The sequence below is a fragment of the Paroedura picta genome, chromosome 10 (genome assembly GCF_049243985.1).
Source record: "Paroedura picta isolate Pp20150507F chromosome 10, Ppicta_v3.0, whole genome shotgun sequence".
Lineage (NCBI taxonomy): Eukaryota > Metazoa > Chordata > Lepidosauria > Squamata > Gekkonidae > Paroedura > Paroedura picta.
The window spans coordinates 5,935,288-5,960,325 of record NC_135378.1 but is presented as its reverse complement, the minus strand read 5'-3'; the positions used below and the strand labels follow the sequence as shown (position 1 = coordinate 5,960,325).

The window sequence follows — 25,038 nt, the reverse complement described above, 5'->3', positions numbered from 1 at the left end:
TTATTGATGCCTTGGTCCCCAGGTTTGTCTAAGTTTTGCTGTGTATGGGCATGCTGAAGGCCAACTAGCAGAAGCCTAGCCTGCATCTTCTTTAATAACTTTGATACGTTATTAAAGGTCTCCTTGCAAATAAACCCAGATCTCTCAGTATATCATTTCTTTGAGAGCTTTTAAGGACCTATGGAGCCCCTGGCCAGGATCCATAACAGTTGGTTGGGTCCATTTACTTTCTAATGTGACAAGGCCACTGTCAGGAATTTTAAAACACTAATGTAATGGTTTGGTGAAAAGAAATCTAATATAGTGTCCCTTCAATATGTCCATTAAAATAGTGTAATTTTCAGAATGCATTTGGAAATGGACAGGAGATGGGAAGTAAAATATGTCCACTTATTACAAGATGACAAAACACTTAGTGTCTGAACAAATCTGATCAGGCTCCCCCCTCCCCCCCCCAACACATACAATCTCACCTTTGGAGTTTTTTAAATTACCTTCATCCTTGCAAATAAGCCTGCCTAGATTCATTGCAGGTACCTCAACTTGGAAGATTAGGCTGAAGTGGAGACAGGCCTAATTGTCAGGCCTGAATGACGGTATTGTCACCAGCCTAACAGCGCAGGATTTGTGCCACCAACAGAGGAAAAACCATTTCCCTGATACTGCTGGCTTTGATTTCGTCTAATCTTTTGTGTCTTTGGTATAAAAATAGCACTTGTAGCTTTCTTCATCCTTAGTAAAATTCTTCATTGTTAGTGCTCTACAGCACCTGGCTCTCTTTGGAAAGCCACTAAGAAGGCTCTCTGTTTAGCGTTTCTGAACTCTTCATTTAGTGGTCATAGAATCATAGAGTTGGAAGGGACCTCATGGGTCATCTAGTCCAACCCCCTGCACTATGCAGGACACTCACATCCCAATCGCTCATCTACTGTAACCTGCCACCCTCTTGAACCTTCAGAGAATCAGCCTCTCCGTCAGATGGCTATCTAGCCTCTGTTTAAAAATTTCCAAAGATGGAGAGCCCACCACCTCCCGAGGAAGCCTGTTCCACTGAGAAACCGCTCTAACTGTCAGGAACTTTTTCTGGATGTTTAGATGGAATTTCTTTTGAATTAATTTCATCCTCTGGGGCAAGAGAGAACAACTCTGCTCCATCCTCCATATGGCACCCTTTTAAATACTTGAAGATAGTTATCAGATCCCCTCTCAGTCATCTCCTCTTTAGGCTAAACAGACCAAGCTCCCCCAACCTTTCTTCATGTCTTGATCTCCAAACCCCTCACCATCCTTGTTGTCCTCCTCTGGACACGTTCCAGTTTGTCAACATCCCTCTTCAATTGGTGTCCAAATCTGTACTCCAAGTGAGGCCGAACCAGAGCAGAGTAAAGCGGTACCATCACCTTCCGTGATCTGGACACGATACTCCCTTTGAGTAGAACTTTACAATTTAGCAGAACTTTACAATTGAACTTCATTTTATTCACTTTAGCCCACTTCTCGAGCCTATCAAGATCATCCTGTATTCTGTTGCTGTCTTCAGTTGTGTTTGCTACCCCTCCCAGTTTAGTATCGTCTGCAAATTTAATAAGTATCCCCTCTAATCCCTCATCCAAATCATTTATAAATATGTTGAACAACACAGGCCCCAGGACAGATCCTTGGGTACTCCACTTGTCACTCTTTTCCAAGAAGATGCTGAACCATTAACAAGTACTGAAATCCAGATAAACTATGTCCACAGCATTCCCCTGATCCACTTTCCCCCGTGTCACTTTCTCGAAAAAAGAGATAAGGTTGGTCTGACATGACTTGTTCTTGTGAAAACCATGCTGAGTCTCAGAAATCACAGCTCTCAGTTCCAGCTGCTCAAGGACCGCGTGTTTGATTATTTGTTACAGAATTTTGCCAGCTAGAGATTTCAAGCTGACCGGTCGATAATTACCAGGATCCTCTTTTTTCCCTTTCTTGAAGATGGAGACAACATTTGGCTGCCTCCAATCGTCTGGCACCTCACCCGTTCTCCAAGAAATGTCAAAAATAATGGACAGGTTCAGAGATGACATCTGCAAGTTCTCTTAGTACCTTTGAATGCAGTTCATCTGGCCCAGAAGACTTTGTTTCATTCAAAGAAACTAGGTGTTTGTGGACTGCTCCAACAGTGATCCTAGGCCACCATTCCCGTCCCCCGGGTTGTGTTACGTTTTTGCCACATTGATCACTATTTCCCTCACAAGACCGAGGAGAAATAGTTAAGCAGTTCGGCCCTCTCTTCATCATCTTTAACCGCTCCCAGCGGAGCGGATTAAATAAAACCGTAAGGGCCCCAAGGACGGGCCCTGTCCGGGATGAGGAAGGGTGCTGATAGGCCCCTTTCCTCCGATTGTCAGTCTGGCGGCAAGGAACCAAAATTCACTTTTTTGTCCTCGCAGTGGTCCTATGGTGTCCCTATTCTTTTTCTTGCTTGAAATATAACTAAAGAAGACTTTTTTGTTATGTTTAGCATTTCTTGCTAGCCGAAGCTCATATTGAGATTTAGCTTTTCTAACACTCCTCCTACAATTGATTTTGTTTATACCCATTCTTGGTAATAAGGCCTTCCTTTCATTTCCTAAATGACTCTTTTTTATTCCTCAAATCTTTTGACAACTGCTTATGGAGCCACCTTGGCTTCCTTAGGCTCCTTGGTCATGCAGCTTCATTAATTTGCACTATATTTGCCTTGCTCAGGGACCAGGAAACATAATTTGAAATTAGGACAGCCAGGAGAGCTATTTGTCCTTTCTGTTTTGCCCTCCTTTTTCCAGTGAATTGATGCATACCTGCAGATTCACCATCTGAGCACAGCAAGTGGGGACCAGAGGGGCTGTTATCTTTGGCTGATTTCTTCTCAACATTGCCCCAGTCTTGTAGACTCCCCCATCCCGTTCCTTTCCAAGCAATCTGGACCCAACACTGCCTATGCTGAGCCTGATAACTGTCCCACGCTGATCTTGCCACTGTGATCGATGTGACTGTCACTTCCAGATTAGACTACTGAAGAAGAGTTGGTTCTTATATGCCGCTTTTCTCTCCCCGAATTAGTCTCAAAGCGGCTGATAGTCACCTTCCTTTCCCTCTCCCTGTGAGGGAGGAGAGGCTGAGAGAGCCCTGAGATTACTGAAGAAGAGTTGGTTCTTATATGCTGCTTTTCTCTACCCGAAGGAGTCTCAAAGCGGCTGACAATAGCCTTCCCCTTCCTCTCCCCACAACAGACACCCTGTGAGGGAGGGGAGGCTGAGAGAGTCAAGAAGCACTTTACAGGCATGTTGTTCTACCCTCACAGCTGCCCTCTTGGGGCAGAGCCCAGGCAACCTCCCTTGGCTTCCCAGCTGCCACAGCGGGACTGGCTGCAGTAGCTCAGGTTGCCCGTGGAGAGGACATCTTCTTTGCCTTCCTGGCTTCTCCATACCAGCAGAATTCTCAATCCCTCTAGAGCAGAATGTGCAAGTTTGCTGGGATAGTTCCTTGCTTTTACTCAGGGAGAGGCTGCAGCTAAACAAACTCGCTTTTCTTTAACAACTCCAGTGTAACCAAGTCTCAATGGAGAGAGCGACATGCACGTAATGATCCATCCCCAAGCCTGTTTACTCAGCAGTGGGAGGGACTTGGCTCCTAGTTAAGCATGTGTAGAACAACAGCTGTGCCACTCAAAGTGCAGCACAGGCCTCCTCAGAGTAAAAGCACTGAAATGTGTCTTCAGTTTAACTTATGTTACTGAACTGGGCAACAATGTTTTGGCTAAAAAACTTTCCTTCCTTCTACACTACCAACAGGGAGCATGAATGCTATAAATAAGCACAGACAGCCATCTGCTGGACCTCAGAATCATTACATACCATGTTCTTTCTTGGAAGAAAAGCTATGTGGTATTTTCAGGGCCAAACCAGACATGTGCTGGAAGTTCCTCAGATGGATTTTGGACTCCCTGGGATGGTGGCCTGCAGCCAGGAAGCAGCCCCCAATGACATTCTTTCACGCTTAGATTATTTCATTTATCTTATTGGAGAAGAGATCCAGGTTGAAATCATGTTATAACCTTCAAGAATGAAACCATTGTTCAGTATCCACAAGAAAAATCGGTGAGAACTGCTTATTGGAAAACTAAATAAGTCTTTGGGTTCGGCAAGACAGACTCCAAGTTCTTTGAAAAACAAGAGCTCTTTATTCAATTAACACCAACTCCAACACCAAACAGATAAACCACACAACTTATATACATTTCAGGCAGCCTGCCGTGAACCCTATTGGCCCTTATCGGAGGAGCATGATTGGCCCTTAACAGGGCCCCCGGGGGCTGTCAGATTGAGATTGGTTGGCCTTCAACCCATCATTTGCATACTTTGCAGAATGTCCACATACATAACACCCCTCCCCCCTAAGGTAAGCACCCACCAGGTTCTACACAAAGTCCTCTAGGTGCTTGTTTGTGTTTCATTCTGGGGCTGCTGGTGCAGGGGTTGTTGCTGCAGAGGGTGTGGTTGTTGTGACCAATAGTGGAGTCAGTGCCAGGGGCAATGGCAGAGGGAAGGATATGGCAGCTGTCAGTTCAGCCTCACTGTCCGGTGACCAAGTTATAGTCATCTGAGTCCTGGGGGGGGGGAGGAGAAGAAGCCAGCAGGTTAATTGGATTTATTGGGGGCAAGATTCCTACCACATTCCATGGCTTTGAAAGCAGTGCTGATATTTGTTGAAGATCTTGCTGCTGATGGCTGACAGAAACATCACGAGAGTACTGGAGCTGTGTAATAGAAGCAGATGCCCTTTTGCTGACATCATCTGTAATTGAAATCTGCTTCGTGTGACTACTTACTTGAAGGACCCAAGGGAAAGGCCCATGAAGATGTATAAAGACTGCCTAAATTATAAAGAGGGCAGGCACAGTCATCGGACGGGGGCAGGATTAACTGCCCTGGAAAAGCAGAAGACTTTGCAAAGTATTTTTTAGAAGGTGCTTAACATCTCTCTGGAATACAGGAGCTTGGAGAAATCACTTTCTGGGCAGCTTCGGATGATTGGAAGAGTCTATTAGTATAAGCTGGATACTGTGCGGTCTATTGTTACATTAATAAAGTTATTATTCTGACTTTCTCCACTTTTTCTTTTCTAACTGGGGAACTCTTTGTTTATCTTTACTCATATGCTATGTCTTAAAAATACTTGCTAGTAACAGCCTAATTTCATAGTAAAGTTCTACATCTGAGACAGAAAAATGAAAAGCATGCCTACTGGATGGGGGATATGCTTCTAGGTAACACTGTGGGCCATTTCACACTCGTTCAAAATTGCACAATGGTTGCAAATTGAAATCGCTACTGTTTTGCTGTTATACACAACGTCGTTGACAATCTGCAACACTCCTGAAACCGATCTGCAAAAAGCGCTTCGTTGTAGCGCTTTCAGGGAAATCCCAAAAAGTGGATTCACCCTCCGGAAAGCGCTACACTCTTGCAACCAATCTGCAACACTAGCGGGAAAGTTCTGTGCGTTACCATTGTTGCGGTTTCTGCAAAGACCCTCCCCCTGGCTCTCCTCTGATCTTCCGGCGAAGCGATCACCATTTTTTTTTCTCAGAGCGAACGGAGATCAATGCACCGGCGAGCCTCCGTTTACCCAGCGAGGCTTCCCCGTCTGCAGTCCCTCCCCAGAGCTGTTTTAAGTCACCAAGCACCAAGCAACACACAGCCCCGTTTGCTGGTTTATATTCCCTTTATTTTTCACTCCAGTTTTGGCCGAAAATCGTGCCCGTGCGGGGGTATTTATTTTTCACTTGGGGGGAGTGTGGCAACGATGAAACGGCAGCTCAAACACCACCTGCTAGCTAGATGGGTCTCTCCGTTGCAACGAATTAACGCAGATTCGTTGCAATGTGTTTTTTTTAAACCTTCCTTAAAGGGAAAGGGGCTTTTGGGGAGCATAATAACGGCCGCCAATTGGCTGCTTGATGGCCAGGGGCGGGACAAAGCTCGGCAATATCGCTTCCTGGCTAGCGATTTTTGCCGAGGCCGGAAACCTGTGGGAAACGATAGAAACGCAACTGGATTCCACTACAAAGGCAGGTATGCATAACGATGAATTCCACTATTTAAAATGGCGTTTTTTCGTTCCGCAACCAATTTGCTACATAGATCCTGGTGAGGAATGGCCCTGTGAGTGAACGAGACCTTGGAGTACTTGTGAATTGTAAACTGAGAGCCAGTTTGCTGTAGTGGTTAGGAGTGCAGACTTCTAATCTGGCAAGCCTGGTTCGATTCTGCGCTCCCCCACATGCAGCCAGCTGGGTGACCTTGGGCTCGCCACGGCACTGATAAAACTGTTCTGAACGGGCAGTGATATCAGGGCTCTCTCAGCCTCACCCACCCCAACCCACCCCACAGGGTGTCTGTTGTGGGGGGAGGAATGGGAAGGCGACTGTAAGCCGCTTTGAGCCTCCTTCGGGTAGGGAAAAGTGGCATATAAGAACCAACTCTTCTTCTTCTTCTAAACTAAACATGAGCAGGCAGTATGATGCAGTGGTAAAAAAGGCAAATGCCATTTTGGGCTGTATCATAGAATCATAGAGTTGGAATGGGCCATGCAGGTCATCTAGTCCAACCCCCTGCTCAACGCAGGATCAGCCCAAAGCATCCTAAAGCATCCAAGAAAAGTGTGTATCCAACCTTTGCTTGAAGACTGCCAGTGAGGGGGAGCTCACCACCTCCTTAGGCAGCCTATTCCACTGCTGAACTACTCTGACTGTGAATTTCCCCCCCCCCCTGATATCTAGCCTATATCATTGTACTTGTAGTTTAAACCCATTACTGCGCGTCCTTTCCGCTGCAGTTTCTGAAACTTAAATTACAGGAATGCATAGAAAATAATGTATTGTATCTTTGCCAATTAGCCTTCAAAAAAGGGCATTCAACGACGGAGCGTTTTCAGACCTTGTATTACTTAATTGGCTAAGAAAGGCCCCACGAGAGGGCTTTATGTGGCCTTTGCAGACCTACTGGTGATTCCCTAGACAAGGATAGGCTTTGGCAGAAAGGTAAGGTTGAGGCACGTCTCGTTCCTCTGATAAGACAACATCATGTAAATCCCATTGTAAGAGGTAGGAACAAAGGTAGGAACCTCAAGCTCATTGACAAATTAAAGTTAGTGTACCTGTTAATGCGTGTGCCCCCCCCAAAAGGTGGTGGTAACTGATTAGGAGTGCTACTAACTGCTCCCTAAAACCCCCATGGGTTCAGCTTAATTACAACTCGCCACCATCCAGAGCAGGGGTAGTCAAACTGTGGCCTTCCAGATTTCCATGGACTACAATTCCCATGAGCCCCTGCCAGCGTTTGCTGGCTGGGGCTCATGAGAATTGTAGTCCATGGACATCTGGAGGGCTGCAATTTGACTACCCCTGATCCAGAGTATCTAGGAAAATGTAAAAGTTAAAGAGACTAAAGAACCACGCACAAACTTGGATGCCCCAAAGACACTGGTGGCGAGAGATGTAAAGGCGGGGACATTCCGAGGACAGCAGTGCAGTGGAGGCCATATGGGGTACAGTCGTCCTGTGGAGCAGCCAGCTAAAAACGCTGATACCAGACCCAGGAGCCCAAAACGACATTTCTTCTGGACAAGAGAATACTAACTTAGTCTTGTTGTTAGCAATGATCTGTACACCGCCCGTGGCGCCGCGGGCGCCACGGACTAAATAAAACAGTAAGCCCTCCTGGGGCGGGCTGTGTCCGGGATGAGGAAGGGTCCGGATTGGACCCTTCCTCATGACAGACAATCGGAGGCACCAATCGGCAGGTGCGAAGCGCCTGCCGATTGGTCCCTCCGATTCCCAGGCGCAGCAACTGTGAGCCGCGCGCAGCGCGGCTCGCAGTTGCTCCCGGCCTGACTCGGCGAGAGGCGCTTCGCGCCTCTCGCCGCGTCAGGCCGCCGCCCGAGGGAACCCCTGGCAGTCGCGCAGTGCGCGGCTGCCGGGGGCTCCCTGCCCGGCGGCCTGACGCGGCAAGAGGCGCAAAGCGCCTCTTGCCGCGTCAGGCCGCCCCACGACGGAGCACCCGGCAGTCGCGCGGAGCGCGGCTGCCGGGAGCTCCCTGCCCTTCAAGACGCCGCCCGTCAAGCCGCTGCCCGAGGGAGCCCCCGCAAACATCCCCTGCAAACATCCCCCTCCCCTGCAAACATCAGGCTCCCCTGCAAACGTCAGGCCGCCGGGCAGGGAGCCCCCGGCAGCCGCGAGGGAGCCCCCGGCAGTCGCGCGGAGCGCGGCTGCCGGGAGCTCCCTACCCTTCAAGTCGCCGCCCGTCAAGCCGCCGCCCAAGGGAGTCCCTGCTAGCGGCGCGCAGGCCGGCTGGCGGGGGCTCCCTGCCCGGCGCTCTGACGCGGCCTGCGCGCCGCTAGCAGGGACTCCCCTGCAAACATCACTGGAAAACCCCGAGCTTTGGCGCCTTCACAACACCCCGACGAATTCCAAGATGGACGCCAACGGCCCACAGAGCGCCCGAGGATGCCCCGCCGCCGCCGCCCGCCTTCTCCAAGGTGAGCTTCCTTCCCCCCGCTGCCCTGTCCCTCCCTATCCCCCAGTTTCTAGCGCCCATTGTATTTTCGTTACAATGGGCTCTTTTACTAGTTTGATCCTAATTTTGAAAATTAGCATACTTGGAATGACAATATTCTGCATCTAAAGAGTTTATTCTATGTATCCATCTACGCATTTGGGCATATTTCAATGGATGTACTGAATTATGTATTTTTCCAGTGTTTGTTCCTTGCGCTTGTTTGACTAAATTTTCTTCCTCTTTGGTGTTGACACTACAGCGCCATCTAGTGTGTTTACTGTGACTACATGGAACTAGTTGTAAAGTCTGAGTACTGTGCCAGGTTTCTCCAGTTGCTCAGAGGCGTCCCCTCCATCCCGCAGCACAGCGCTAGCTGCGCCAGGAGAGATCAGCCGCTTCAGGTGCCGAAGTGCTCAACCCTAGCTGCAGCTCTGCATTCCAGAGACAGGGAAGATGGGGGGGGGAGGGAGAGGTGTGAAAGGGAGAAGGAAGGGAAGGAATCAAGGTGCAATAAACTCTCAGCATTTACACATCAAACTAACATCAAACAGAATCAAAACAAATGACAGCAGCACAGCATTCTGACAAACTGTCACTTTAAGAGATGTGTGCATTGATGCACCTGCAACTAATTACTAGTTGTTCATTTTTTGCCTTGATGTTGCTTCCCAATGATCCGTTTTTGCTGTCTGAGAAACCACGTGTTCACTTTGACTTTGTGTGGTCATGTGGTGAGGAACAATTTGTTTTGTAAATCGGTTCTTAAACTCCATTTTTGTCACGGTGTGATTTTATTTAATTTTTGTACTTCGTAATAACTTATGAGCTGAGGGAAACTTGCAAAACTGTCTCATATCCAGGGTACTAGTTCTCTTACTCTGTTCTATGATGTTAAAGTGAAAATCTTACTTGGTGTAATATTAGGAGTGGCAACTTCTAATCCAGCAAGCCGGGTTTGATTCCATACTCCTCCAGAGGCATCCAGCTGGGTGACCTAGGGCTAGTCACAGTCCTAATAGTGCTGTTCTTATAGAGCAGTCACTCTCAGGACTCTCTTAACCCCCACTTACCTCACAGGGTGTCTGTTGTGGGGAGAGGAAAGGAAGGCAATTATAAGTCTCCTTCTGGCACTTCTTTTTCTTCTTTACTCTGCTTTATGATGCAAAGATGCACCCTTTCTTCAAGATTAAGGACTGACATTTAGTGAAGTTGAGGTCAACTTTACTGGAATATACAGATATAGATATATAGATTATTGTTGAGCCACTTGGTTTCCCTCTGTGATTACGGCCTCATCCTGCGTGATTCCCCTGTGTGTCATTTGGACCAGTGGTCCCCAACCTTTCTGAGGCTGGGGACCGGGGCCGCGTCCACGCGGACCACGCCTGCGGGCCACGCCCGCGCATAGAGCCACGCCCGCGGGCCACGTCCGCGCATCGGGCCGCGCCCGTGGGCCGCGCACATGCAGGCCACGCCCGTGCGGCCCGGCCCTGATTCCCTCTCCCCGCCCTCCCGCAGTAAGAAGCTTCCCAGGCTGCAGGCTTGCGGCCTGGGAAGTTTTTTACTGCGGGGGGGGGGGCGGGGAGAGGGAGCTGCGGCCCGGTGCCATGGCCTTCGCGGCCCGGCAGTGGGCCATGGCCCGCAGGTTGGGGACCACTGATTTGGACCATCCGGAAGGAGGCAATCCTACCCAACCTGCAGCCTCTGGTGCTGCCCTGCTGCTCAGACCTGGGCTGCTGAGGTCACAATGCCAAAGTTCTGTTGTTGTGGCAACGCAGGTGCCTAAAGGCGGCTTCACCTGACAGTTGGCCTCAGAGGGAGATGGGCAGTGCTGGTGCTCACAGCACACATCGCTGAGGCTGTGAACCAGTTCAGAAGTCTCCTGCATTTGAAAGCAAACGTCTTCCGTTCAAATGAAGAGCAAGGAGCTCAGCTACATACGCTAGCCAACAGCAGGTGACATGACAGGGGTGAGTGGCTGGTGGGCCTATAGGTGAGTTCAATACCCACTCAAGGAAGGAATAGGTGGATTGTCTGGAGGAAGAAAGTAAGATCTGTGGTAGTTTTATTGTTGCCTGTATATAAAAGAAAATCTTTTTAAACAGGGTCTAGATTTTGTTGAGCATATTGGCATTAGTTTTTTGTAACAGCGTTTTCTGCCCTGATAAATTAGAATTGGCATGGAGTAGTGAATATACCCCCAACAAAATCTGTTAAGTTTAGGGGAAGGTATAAGGCAGGGGTAGTCAAACTGAGGCCCTCCAGATGTCCACGGACTACAATTCCCATAAGCCCCTGGCGGGGGCTCATGGACATTATAGTCCGTGGACATCTGGAGGGCCGCAGTTTGACTACCCCTGGTATACAAGGTATAAGGATTAGGGGCCTGCCCTGATGATCTCCCCTCCAGGGCTGACCTTGCTGAATTGCCAAGATCTGACAAGCTCAGAGTCGCTACACAGAGGCAGGCCCTTCGAACATCTCTTGCCGTAAGTCAGCTGTCACTTGATGGCAAAAATGAATTATAATTATCTTTAAACCGCCCGTGGCGCCACGGGCGCCACGGACTATATAATTCGTTAAGCCCCCTTGAGGTGGGCTTTGTCCGTGATGAGGAAGGGTCCGGATTGGACCCTTCCTCACGACAATCGGAGGTACCAATTGGCAGGCGCGAAGCGCCTGCCGATTGGTCCCTCCGATTCCCAGCTCCAGCAACTGCGAGCCGCGCAAAGCGCAGCTCGCAGTTCCCCCCGGCCTGACGCGGCAAGAGGCGCTCCGTGCCTCTCGCCGCATCAGGCCGCCGACCCAGGCCGCCTCTCGCCGCGTCAGCCCGCCGCCACCGGAAGATCGCCCCCGCCGACCAGCCTGCCGCTGCCGACCAGCCTGCCGCTGACCAGCCTGCCGCCGCTGCAGCCGACGACGACGACTCAAGTAAGCACCTAGCGTCCGCTGCATTCCCCTGCAGCGGGCTTGCTTACTAGTTATCTATATTTTGACTTTTATTCTACCCTTTCTCAAAAGATTCAGAGTGGATAATTAGGTGACATACAAAATGGAAAACACACTGGCTCCAGCCCTCGGCCCCTACGACATGCAACTACCCCAGAGTGGTTTGGGGATTTGCGGGGCCCTAGCAGATTACAATATCAATGGGAACAGCCACACGGGGGGGGGGGACCCCTACAGTGGAGAGGGGCATCATTCCGTATGTCCTTAATGAGAGCAAAGGCGGGAGGAGTGAGGCTACAGCCCTGATCAATGGGGAGGAAGACGCTGTGCAGGGCCCCTGGAAGCGCAGGGCCATAGCACATGCTACATGGATAAACTGGCCCTGTAAATACCTACCCTTGAAGCGAGGGAAGGCGGATTAGACACCACAGGCTTCGTCTTCAAATCATACAGCCTATCAGGACATAGATTTAAATCTGACTGCCAAAAAGAGCTCCCAGCAGCCAATCATGCAAGGGGAGTTTTCCCTGCAGCCTTAGTTGAGGACAAGCTGGCTCCAGGATCAGCTGGGTGCAGGGAGGTGGCTCCCCACAGCATGCGGATCCTGGCTGGGAAGGCTTCTCCTGCAGTGCTGTTTAAACCATGCCGCAGAAGAAGCTGGCCCCAGAATCTGCTGCACCACAACTAGCAGATTGTTCCCTGTGGAATAACAACTTCTTGGGCTGGCTTCTTTTGCAGTCCATTTAAACTTTAAGGGGACTTCAGAAGAAACTGGACTAAAAGCTGAGAGGCAGGAGTGATCTGCTCCTGTCTCTCCACTGTTTTCAGTTCTTCTAGTAATTCCTCAATACAGCCAGGATTTTTTCAGTCCCTCCCCCCAAAATAAATAAATAAATAAATAAACCAAGCAAGTACATTTGGGAAGGTGAAATATACCCAAGGAATTTTGGGGGTATATTTCCCACTCATACCCAAATTTACACTCAGGGATATAATTCTAAACAATGCTTTAGATCAGTGGTCCCCAACCTTTTTATCACCGGGGACCGGCCAACGCTTGACAATTTTACTGAGGCCCGGGGGGGGGTAGTCTTTTGCCAAGGGACGGTGCCACTGCCTGAACCCCTGCTCCGCTTGCTTTCCTGCCGGCACCCCTGACTTCCCGCCTCCCACGGGGGGCCCTGCCAGCAGCAGCTGCACAATGCCACGCCGAGGGGGAACCCCAGCCGTGGCGGCTGCTGGAGAGCACCAAAGGTGAGCCGGCAGCAGAATGGCAGGGCAGCCCCAGAGGCAGCAGCTGGGGAGGAGGACGAGGAGGAGCCGCGGCCCGGTACTGCCTCATCTATGACCCGGGACCGGTCCCCGGACCAGGGGTTGGGGACCACTGCTTTAGATGACTGTTGGCCTAAGAGCAGATTCTTGGTATACGTTTGCAGATTTCCCCAAAGAGATTGGAACAGACCTCTACATGGACTTAAAAGGCCGTTGCCGAGGATATAAATGGCAGAAAAATGTTGACTGATGGGGGAGAGAGAGTACTGCTTTCATCACAAAATGCAAGTTTATAGAATTCTGCAATAATCCATACTGAATTGCATCCGCTTTCGGCGCTGCAAAAAAACAGTCATCTCTCTATGAGCTCCTCTCTTAATTATTATGACCCCTAAGGCTATTTTTAGAACAAAAAAATGTGAATCTAGATAAATTCCTACAAGATGTACCAATCAATACATTCATAGAATCATAGAGTTGGAAGGGGCTATACAGGCCATCTAGTCCAACCCCCTGCTCAACGCAGGATCAGCCCAGAGCATCCTAAAGCATCCAAGAAATGTGTGTATCCAGCCTTTGCTTGAAGACTGCCAGTGAGGGGGAGCTCACCACCTCCTTAGGCAGCCTATTCCACTGCTGAACTGCTCTGTGAAAAATTATTTCCTGATATCTAGCCTATATCGTTGTACTTGAAGTTTAAACCCATTACTGCGTGTCCTTTCCTCTGCAGCCAGCAGAAACAGCATCCTGCCCTCCTCCAAGTGACAACCTTTCAAATACTTAAAGAGGGCTATCATGTCCCCTCTCAACCTCCTTTTCTCCAGGCTGAACATTCCCAAGTCCCTCAACCTATCTTCATAGGGCTTGGTCCCTTGGCCCCAGATCATCTTCGTCGCTCTCCTAAGTACCCTTTCAATTTTATCGACGTCCTTCTTGAAGTGAGGCCTCCAGAACTGCACACAGTACTCCAGGTGTGGACTGACCAGTGCCGTATACAATGGGACTATGACATCTTGTGATTTTGATGTGATGCCCCTGTTGATACAGCCCCAAATGGCATTTGCCTTTTTTACCGCTGCATCACACTGCCTGTTCATGTTTAGAAGAATAAGAATAAGAAGAGTTGGTTCTTATATGCCGCTTTTCCCTACCCGAAGGAGGCTCAAAGCGGCTTACAGTCGCCTTCCCATTCCTCTCCCCACAACAGACACCCTGTGGGGTGGGTGAGGCTGAGAGAGCCCTGATATCACTGCTCGGTCAGAAGTTTTATCAGTGCCGTGGCGAGCCCAAGGTCACCCAGCTGGTTGCATGTGGGGGAGTGCAGAATTGAACCCGGCATGCCAGATTAGAAGTCCTCACTCCTAACCACTACACCAAACTGAATTAGTTTACAATCCACAAGTACCCCAAGGTCTCGTTCACACACAGTGTTACCTAGAAGCATATCCCCCATCCAGTAGGCATGCTTTTCATTTTTCTGACCCAGATGCAGAACTTTACACTTATCTTTATTAAATTGCATCTTGTTCTCATTTGCCCATTTTTCCATTGTATTCAGATCTCGCTGAATAACTTCACAGCTGAACACCAAAAAGTACTAAATCAGAAGATCACTATCTGTAAACCGCTCCACGGTATTAAATAAAAGGCTAAGGGCTAAGTGGGAGGAGAGTGGGCGGGAGCTATCACGATGGACCTTTCTGGCCCTATGGACAGAATAACCAGACACTTGTTAGCTGATAGGTCCCCAGAAATAACGGAACTGGTGGCCGAATTCTTGGCTACTGTGATACAAAAGGACAGTCGGCTAGGCAAGAATCAGGCCTAGACCAGGGGCACCTACAGTTGGTGGAAATTACTGATTGCTGGGCATTCTGGAGGAAGCTACTGTTGGTTACTGCTTATTTTCTTTTCTTTTATTGTTTATCTAGACTATGTAATTTTTATCAATTAATTATAATTATGAATTACCCTTGTTCTTATGATGTTTTATATGCCATTAAAGGTTTTTGAATTTGGTGGGTTTACTTTTTCCAATTAAAAGCATGCAGATCATCACCTTATATCTGTGAAAATGGCAGGTTAGGGATTTAACGCAGTTGTGACTGACAGGAATTCTAAGGGCCATTTCGCACACGCTACAAATGTAGCCAAATGTTAGCAAAACTTATTAACCCTACGAGAAAAAACGGCATAGTTTGATTACACACACATCCGTCTCTAGTGTTAAAAAGTTCTCCTTTACCTTTACCATTACCACTATTTTTGCAACGTACAAGTTTCCGGTCTCGCCGGAATCGCCACAAAGGAGGCGATATTTTTCCGCGCTTCGTCCCGCCCCCGGCCATCAGTCAAGCAGAACAGCCAATGAAACTGAACTGCAAGTGCAACCCCTTTTCCCTTTAATTTTTTTTAAACACAAAAATATACGTTGTAACGAATATGTGCTTACTCATTGCTCCAAAGAGAGCCGTATATCGTTGCTTCTTTGAAAAATAATATTTTCCTTGGTAAACCAGACCAAAGCACAGACTCCCACTGGACACAGCCACACATTACCTGCTTATAGGCGGACACGCGCACACCTGAGCACCATTTCTTTTTGTTAGCGATCGCCTCCTGCTGTGTTAACCTTTGCCTGTTTAATTTTTTTTTTTTTTTTTTGCCTTTTGTGGCCAGAGCAACGTTGCAATGGAAAACTTGACTATTTCCTTGTTGGTATGTATGGTCATCCTTGTGGGACGTGTTCGTGCCACTGTTTTGAGGATGATGGCTCATACCTTGGTATGCAGCAAAAGGAGATCTCCATCAGGAGAACTGCAAGATTCAGAAAGGCTTTAATGCACAAGAAATCTCAGTGAGCTCACGTGGCAGCCAGGATGAGGTGGCAAGCTCTTTCAGAACTGCGTTTTCCAAAACAGTTCTGGGTCGTAGATAGATCAACGGACTGGTGGGACAATTTTGTTTTTTGCCACTGGAGTGATGGCCAATGATGAACTTTCGGATGTCCAGGTCTACCTTTACGGAAATCATGGAGGTTCTCAGGGGCCGCATGGAGGGTCAGCGTACCGGCATGAGGATCCCCGTTTCTGTACAGAAGCATGTTGCAGCTGCCCTGTGGTACCTTGCCACCCCGAACTACTTCAGGACTGTTGCCCAACAGTTTGGCTTGGGCATTTCAACAGTGGGCGAGACCGGCAAGGAGTTCTGCTTTGCCATGGAGGCAGAGCTCTACAGCAAGGTGGTGTGCCTTGGCGACCGGCTTGGAGAGGTAGGTCGCTCTGAGATTTTTAAGGGGGGTGATGTTTTCTTCCAGCACTGCATTTAGTACCTTAGAAAGCTAACCTTTTGGTTGCGGGAAGTCAATTGGGCTGTAAAATAGTTTTTTCCTTGTTTAACAGTGCAGCAATATTTATTCGCCACGTCCCCTCTTCTTCATATTAATTTCCTCTTCCATCTTTCCCTGTAGAGCATGGATGTATTTGGGAGGCTTGGATTCCCTCACAGTTTTGCCACAGTGGATGGCACCCACATCCCCATCAGAGCACCGGAGGGCAGCATTAAGGAATACAGGAACAGAAAGGACTTCTGCTCCGTTCTCCTTCAGGGGACAGCTGACTACACAGGGAGGTTTATTGATGCCGAGGTTGGGTGGAGTGGAAGGAGGCATGATGCCCCTGTCTTTCATGAGTCCAACCTCAGGCATCCTATGGATGAAAGTGACAATCGAGGGTGTACAGGTCCCTGCTCTGATCCTCGAGGATGGCGCGTACCCGCTGCGTAAATGGTTGATGTCGCCTTTCAAAAGACGCAGGACGAATGTTCAAAGTTATAACAACTTGAGGCTCTCAAGTGCAAGAAATGTCGTGGCCTTTGGGCACATGAAGAGAAGGTTCCGTTGTTTGATGAATAGGCTGCATGTCCACATTGATAACGTCACCCCCGATCATAACCTGTATGATGCTCCACAATATCTGTGAGCAGAAGGGTCAACGAGTTCCATTCCCCTTGGAGGGGCCTGAACCTGTTGTGCTTCAGGAGGATGTCTCTCTCTCCAAGCCAAGGAGAAAGAGCATTTGCAAAGAGGGTTGCAGAGTTAGGGATGCTGCTGCCACCTATCTCTACAGGCATAGGCAACACTTTTGAGTCTGTTGACTAACGTTTGTTACTGTTGAATAAAGTTTTATTATTGTTTCCAATGACTCGTCTCCTCCTTCTTGCATCTCGAGACAACAATTCTAAGGCGGGGGGATTTTGGCAGGGGAATTATTCTCACCGCACACTGCTAACAGACTCCCTTAGAAGCAAACAATGTGGGGCTGGGAAGTCGATTGACCTCCTGGTCCACGGGATAGCATGGCTCCCCCGTGTTGCACTCTATATTAACCACCCAACGTCGCATGCAACTACGTGGCCTCATCCCATTGGACCACTGTTTTCACACTTTTGAAAATTTGATAGGGGCGGAGCATTAATGCATCTTCACTAGCCCAACGTCACTCCGCGCCATGGCTCCACGGAGGAAGGGTGCCTTTGGGCAGCGGGCAGAGGCGGAGGCAATGCTCAAGATTGTTCTTGAATCTAAGAGCGTGGAAATTCTTGAATCTAAGAGCCAGCACTCATGGCCACACCAAGGAGGCCTACATAGCCATTTCAAGAAAAATGCAGGCCGGGGGGTATAGCAGGTCCTGGGAGCAAATGAGGACAAAATGTAAAAGAATAAAGCTTGACTTTTTAAATAGTTTAGAGCAGTGGGGGGGGGGGAGCCTAGGAAGAGCAGCAGGACTGTCTTCCACTCCCAGATGATGAGGATCTGGGAGAAAGCAGGCAAGCCCCCTCTTGAAATAAGAAGACACATGGGTAAGTGCTTGTGTGCTGTAAGTTAGGGCTACATCAAGGAACTTTAACAATGCCACTAAGGTACACTAATCATTGATCAGTACTGGAGGCTTACTGTTATAACTGGTATGCTTCCAAGGCAGTGTATAGCACTAGCTGTGGTTTTGTGATGGCATCCTGTTGCCTTGGCCAGAACACATAAGTTAATAAGCAATGTTATAACACTAAAGAAAAGTCTAAATTTGCTACGTGACAGTACTTTCAAAATGTGAGGGGATAGCCGCTTAACATCTCACAACTTAACATGTGCTCATCCTAGCATTTTTGGAGACCAAATAGAGGGAACTGTCATTTTAATAACTCCCAGCGTTGACCCCCTTCCGTTCCCCTCCACAGCAACAATGTCCCCAGTGAAGATGGTGGCTGGGCCAACCGTGAGAGAGGGCAGCCATCCACCTCTGCCCATGCTACATGTGAGAGTCTAAATTAAGATCAGTGTTAACAAACATGCATACTGGACATCCTATGCTGTTTCTTGATTTTTTTACCCCTCCCCACCAACAGACGAAACCCTACAAGCCAGGATCCAGGAGCTGGAGAGACACAAGGAGCAGTCGGAGACCATGGGTGAGCATTCAGCCACGAGGGCTGTGAATAGGAAATTGTGATGGAAAAATCTAAACCCCCAAAATTGAATTAATTCCCGTCTGTTTACCCCCTTTCCAGTTAACACTCTTCAGTCGTGGATCCAGGAGCTTGAGTGAGGGGCACAAGGAGTTGTGCGAAACTTTAAGTGAGCTTGTTGTAATGATTTGAAGCATTTAAGACATGTATGCTTTGTCTAGAAACAATCCTGAACTGATCTAGCCTCTATTTTCTGTCCTCCCCCCTCCAGTACACATGCTGCAGTCTAGGGCCAGTGATCAGGATGCCGCCCTGGGAAAGCTAGGGGAGAGGTTGGACAGGGAAGGTAAGCTGGTTGCAACCATTGCTATGTGCCAATAAACCACAGTTATCTAACCTAAATGATTGGTCCTTGTTCCTCTGCACTTTATGATCTTTTTTATTTTTTATTTCATCAGCAAAAGAAAACAAAAAGAAGGAAGAGGCCAGGGCATCGTGGCTGCAGAAGGCTGTGGGAATGATAAACCGTATGAGCAGGCGGCTCAAAGTCCTGACGGGGTGGAGGTGGCCAAAGGAGAGCCTAAAGCGAAGCCTGTCAAAAGAAAGGCTGGGAAGGGGAAGGGGAAGGGGGGCAAAGTTAAAAGGCTTGAAGGGGAGGGAGATGCTAGTGAGGGGACCTGTACTCTATGACTGTACTAACTGTAATGTTTGTTCGTTGCTGTTTGGGAGTTATACTGTTGGGGATGGAAGGGGATGGGGTTTGTTGGGGATGGGAGGGAAGTTGTTTGTGGGTGGGATGGGAGTTTGGGTGCTCTAATGATGTTCCTGTTATCTTCGAATAAACACAAATTGATGTTCTTTACACACAAATATCTCCTTGCTATCTGTTTGGTTCCCCTATCAATCCCCCCGCATTGATCTACAATGTTACAGATGTGATCACCACTGCATTGGACCTTGTCCCAACCCCCCACCCATAACTCCAGGCATCACCATTAAACTTAGACTGGACAACACAGAAAATCCATGCCCCCAGCCGCATAAACAAGATTGAAAAGATGAACACAAGCGGTAACATCCAAAACAAAACCAGACTGTATTTGTTAAAACATTGTGGGTGGACATGTCCATGTGTAGGGAACTAAGATGGTGAATATGGTTCCCTTGGCTTAACTCTTCCCTTGCCCAGGGCTGGTCTTCGCCTGGTTTGGGTTCCCATGCTGTGGGTGGGGTAGGCGGGGTTTGTGGTGGTGGTGGGGGGGGGGGTGTTAGGCTTACATTAATCTGAGGTGGATTAGCACTCTCCCTCGCCTCTCTTGCCTCCGTTACTGTAGCCACTCTCTTCGCAATATCCGCAAGTCTGTTCATTGCATCAACTGAACCCCTGAGGGGATCGCTGCATGTCACAAACACCTCCCTAAGTAGCCTTCCTCCTCCCTCCTCAGCCTGGCCTCCTCCCTTCCCATCTGGCAGTGGTCTTCCTCAAAGCGGAGCACGGCCTGCTCAAAGGCACGAGAGTGTCTCATGTCCAATTCTCCTTGCTCCAGCAGCCTCTGGCCCACATTTGTCAGCAGGGAAACGTGCCGCTGTCTCCTGCGTTCTCTTTGCAGTCTCTCTTCTGCTGGAAGAGTCCCCCTTATGTGCCTTGGGTCTGGCACCATGTCTCTTGGCTGGCCACCCCCCCCCCTCCTCTTCTGGGTCCTCCTCAGAGTGTGGCTCTGAAAAAACTAGAGACAGTGCAAATCAGCGATTAAAACAACCAGCCCCCTTTAAGACCCCAGACATCATGCACACCTATGAGTCAGTGTAACCTTTTTTAATATGAAAAGATGTATGAATACCATATTAATCAACAGACAAAAGGCTTTTCTGGCACGCTTACCTGCTGGTCTCTCCCTTGCCAATTGTGCAAGCAGTCTCCTGACTGTGTTGGCTGAGTCCCAGGAACACAATCTGTTGGTTTGAAGGATGTTTCTTAATAAAAGAAAAGTAGACTGAATTCCTCATTAATGAAGATCATCCACCCTCCAGTGAGTGCACAAAGGAAAATCACAGTAGCCAGATTGTTTTCCTTCCAAGAAAATAAATGGCAATACCCACCTAATTGTGTGGAGGCCCCAGAGTCACTATCTGGGTCCTGATCCAGGTCGCTGGATTCCACTGGGGAAACAGTCTGTGTGCCATTGAGCTGTGTTTTTATTACAGGGGGGGGGGGAAGGAAAATCAGAAAGGGAACCCCCCCCCTCATCCCAGCACATACCCTTGAATACATGGCTCATTTCTCTGTGCGTGGGGAAGCATGATCCCGAACAAGCTGAGGACGAAGGTAAACATAACTAGAGATATCGTTGCAATCAATTACTGTTATTAAACTGCCAATATATATTGAAGAAAGGGAGAAACCCGGCAGCAAAAGAAGCAAGCTTACCCAAGGGCCGTCTAGGGAAAAACACTCTCCTCCTCTCCCTGGATGATTGCAAGCTCGTCTAGCGTTGCCAGTTCTGTTCCCCCTCGCTGTTGCTGAGCTGGCTGCTGGATCCTCCCAGTGGATGGTGCCTCTTCTGGATCGTCCTCCTGAGAAAGCTCGATTCATGTGGGGGCAGGCTTCCTGAGCATCTGCAGGCTTCTCCATACATGCTTCGGCCTCCCGCCCTCTCCCTCCCCGTACAGTGCATGCTGCACTTCATAAAACGGGCAGGTGACTTTTCCCACCATGGATTCCTTGTTGTGGGTTTTTGACCAGCACCAGTCCTCTGGTAGCCAAGTTCTCTCATCTTCATTGCCACCTGCTCAAATACTTCCCTGTTCCGATGGGAAGATCTGAATGAGTCCTGAATTCTTTCCTCCGAAAAAACTGCCATGAGATCCCAGATCTCAGACTCCCTCCAAGTGGGTCCTCTGCTGCTGCCCTGAACGTATGAGGATCGCAATGCAGAATCCATCTTGATTTGGCTGCTGCTGGAGAGAAATGGAGGTGCAAAGGAGTGTCCAAGCCTAGATCTTTTCTTCCCGCCCAAGGAAAGAAGGCGGGATTGTGGGCTCCTAATTGGTTTGTAGCCCCTCTGGGATGCCTTGATTGGAGCCTCTCTTGTCACATGATTTGTTCGAAAATCCCACGTGGGGGAAACTGCGAAGCCGAAGCAACACGCATCTACAAAATGGCTGTGTACATGCATCTAACAGTAGTGTCTGAACGCGCGGTGTAGTCAACAGTAACAGGTCTTTCACACAGACCCATGAAGAGACTTGGTTGCACGAAGCAATAATCCCCATTCCAACGCCATTGTCAGCAAGTGGATTAAACTCCTTTATTTGTTCAGTAACCTTAGTTAAAGAAGCTGCGTGCTCGCGTCTTCGTTACTCCTGGAGGTTTAAATTAAAAAAAAAAAAACCTTCCCCGTCTCCCGGGACCATGCCAGTATATAATACATTTTGAAACAAGGTTTGTGACATTGGATACATTAATAAATTTCCAAGTGGGTGCTTATCGTTTGCCGCCACTCCATTACTTGTTTGGGAACCTTTGTTAAAGAAGCCGCGTGCTCGCGTCTTCGTTACTCAGTTACTTCGTTACTCAATTACTCAGAGAGAGAAGAAGATGGCGGCGGAGTGAGAGCAACTAATTAACGCTCCTCCGATAAGTCTCTACAAAGCCTCTAAAAAACCTTTTTGCAGCCGTTTGAAAGCAGCAAAATATCTTTTTGACCTTGACAGTTGCCACACTGTGAATTTTGCTAATTGCAGTTATCTGCAGCTGCTGGTTATATCACCGAACTGCTACGGCCTTATCGTTTTGCGGTCTGCGACACAGAAGACTTTCTCTGCTTGTTAAAACAACAGGACGCTGTTTTATTTGAGCCTACTTTGGCCATTTGTGGAGGAGTCATTGCTTCTTCTTTCTGTTCCTGCTGCCAGTATTTGCTACCTTGGGCTGCAAGTTTATGCTTAAAACTGCAGACTACAGACCAAACAGGCCTCATCCACTGACAGAGCAGCATGCAAGACGAAAGGACAATACTAAAGGCTGCGCGGAGTCGCGCTCGGGACGCACGCCGAGGGAGCGTCTGGCAGGCGCCGCACTCCCAGCCGCGGCGGGAGAGCGAGGACATCGGTGCTTCCTCTTTAAGATCGGGGCTCTGAATGAAGAACTGACCTTGGACACCACCCAGTGGCGATCGGACGAACTACAAGGACTTGCTTGAAAAATCGCTCTTAGCTCCATCTGGTGGCCAAGTGGAGAATATTGACCAATTCTTCCTTTTTCTTTTCTTTCTTTCTGTGACTTAGCCCTCCTTGGTATCAGGATTGGCTAGTAGATAGGGATAGGGATTATACCCAGAGAGGAGTAGACAGTAGGGAAAAACTCAGCGGTGCTGGGGAGCGAACTGTAAGGGTTGGGAGAACCCCTTACAGGCGGGATCTCACCCTTGCAGCATAGCCTGTACCCACTAGCTGCGAGTTAGAGTAGGGTGGGGGGAGGGAGGGTTGGGTGGTGATAGTTAAATAGGGTAGGGAGGGTTAGGGTGGGTTAGTGCAGCCAGGTGGGGGAGTAGATAGGATATTAGTGGTTATTCTCTCTGGGGAGCAGGACTATGGAGAGGGAGGCCCAAACAGGGGGGGGGCTTGTGCTGGGGCCGGGATTCAAACGATCATGGGCCAGGGGCGTTATGGTCGGGGGAGGAGGTTGGACAAGAGAAGGGGTGGGAGCACTAGTGCCCCGTATAGGGCCCGGCCGTGGAGACACGGCCGGCGTCCTGGGTGTGCTCAATCCCCTTCTAACCTCCGGCCGATCCCCAGGAATGTGAGGGTGGAGGCTAGGGTACAGGGTCCAACATTGGTCTTGTGCAATGCAAGGTCGATTAAGAACAAGGCCTCGACTCTGCAACATTTAATCGCAGAGTCGAAGGCGGACCTTGCTTGCGTGACCAAGACCTGGGTGAGGGAAGGCGAGACAGCGGCCTTGAAAGAACTGGCCCCACCAGGTCCTTCACCAATCTCGGACCCACAAGAGGGGAGGGGGGGTGGCTATTGTGGTCCGGGAGGTCCTCACCCACAGGGCTTTCCCGGCGCCGGAAATCGAGGGGGTGGAGTTTGTCGGTATTGGTTGGGACTCGGTCGAGAGTGTGGCTATCTGGTTGGTATACCGTCCGCCCAACGCGCCGCCAGATGTCCTGCCCCGCCTGCTGGAGGCGGCGGCCACCTGGGCGTTGCAGTACCCCGGGCTTCTGATCCTGGGTGACTTCAACGTTCACGCGGACGCGCCCTCTCCAGTCCATGGCGGAGACCTGGTGACATCCATGGCGACACTAGGACTCTCGCAATTTGTTGCTGGGCCCACCCATCACGCCAGCCACACACTCGACTTGATTTTCGGCGCTGGGATAGAAGTGGAGCTGGATACAGCATTAGCTGTGCCGTGGTCAGACCCTGCGGGCCCGGCTCAAGATGCCACCCCCTCCCCAGTTGGGCGGTGGGCGTATTTTAGCCCGCCCGCGGAGACTCATGGATCCAATTGGATTCCAGAATGCTCTGCGGGACCCGATGCCTCCTGGCGACTCACTAGCGGCCTTGGTGGCAGACTGGCAGTCACGCCTATCGGCTGCTATAGATAAGATTGCCCCTAAACGTCCTCTCTGCCCTCGACTCAAACGGGCTCCCTGGTATACCAGGGAGCTCCGGGAGAGGAAAAGGGAAGTGAGACGACTGGAGCGAGTGTGGCGGAAGACTCGCGACGAAGCTACAAGAACATCTCATCGCACGCTTATGAGGGCGTATGAGATGGCGGTGAAAGTGGCAAAACGGGAGTATTTTGCTGCGGAAATCACGTCCGCAAGCTCTCGCCCGGCCCAACTATTTAGGACAGTTAGATCTCTTACCGCCCTTGAGGGGCGCCAAAATAGTAGTAAATTAGAACTAGGCTGCGAGGCTTTAGCGAGCCATTTTGCGGACAAAGTCTCGTTACTCCGCTGCGCTCTTCCCGCCACAGTTAATACAGTAAATGAACTGGAGACCCATTGGCCGCCTTTGGAGGTGACGTTCGATGGCTTCAGACGGCTCTCTTTACCCAAAGTGGACAAGTTGCTAGGTTCGGTTAGGGCGACCACTTGCCCCCCTGATCCCTGTCCATCCTGGCTCCTCAAGGGAGGTGGCCAGAGGATAGGAGGCCAGCTCAGGGATATCATCAATTTCTCCCTGGATTCCGGGGAGTTCCCTGGGCAGCTGAAGGGGGCAGTGGTTCACCCTCTCCTGAAAAGATCCACGCTGGACCCGCGGGACCCAGACAGCTACCGCCCGGTGTCGCATTTGGCATTCCTGGGCAAGGTAGTTGAAAGGGCCGTGGCAGACCAGCTCCTGGCATTCTTGGAAGAAACTTCGGCACTCGATCCATACCAGTCTGGCTTCCGACCTGGCCACGGGGTGGAGACGGTGTTGGTCGCCCTGTTGGATGACCTCCGTCGCCAGCTGGATAGAGGCGGGTCGGCAGTGCTGGTTCTTCTGGACCTGTCGGCCGCTTTTGACACCGTGGACCACGAACTACTGGTCCACCGCCTCGCCGAAACGGGGATACGGGGCACAGCTTTACGCTGGATACGCTCCTTTCTCCAGGACCGGACTCAGAGGGTAGCACTGGGAGATGAGCTCTCGGGCCCTACAGACTTCCTTGTGGAGTCCCACAGGGCGCGGTCCTCTCTTCCACATTGTTCAACGTCTTTATGCGCCCTCTGGCCCAGCTGGTGCGGAGTTTTGGGCTGGGTTGCCACCAGTACACTGATGA

General features: G+C 49.7%; 2 long non-coding RNA genes across 2 annotated transcripts; one reads left to right on the top strand and one right to left on the bottom strand.

The window, feature by feature from the left end:
* The first annotated feature begins 10,405 nt into the window (after nt 1-10,405).
* Nucleotides 10,406-18,931, top strand: LOC143819661 (uncharacterized). The gene is made up of 5 exons (XR_013225033.1): nt 10,406-10,549; nt 18,204-18,266; nt 18,366-18,432; nt 18,535-18,609; nt 18,722-18,931. It is a non-coding gene; the product is annotated as an uncharacterized LOC143819661 (long non-coding RNA).
* A 318-nt stretch (nt 18,932-19,249) lies between these two features.
* LOC143819722 (uncharacterized) lies at nt 19,250-22,754 on the bottom strand. Its single transcript, XR_013225062.1, has 4 exons — nt 20,692-22,754; nt 20,364-20,577; nt 20,146-20,216; nt 19,250-19,990 (listed from the first exon to the last, which is right to left on the bottom strand). It is a non-coding gene; the product is annotated as an uncharacterized LOC143819722 (long non-coding RNA).
* Nucleotides 22,755-25,038: the final 2,284 nt, after the last annotated feature.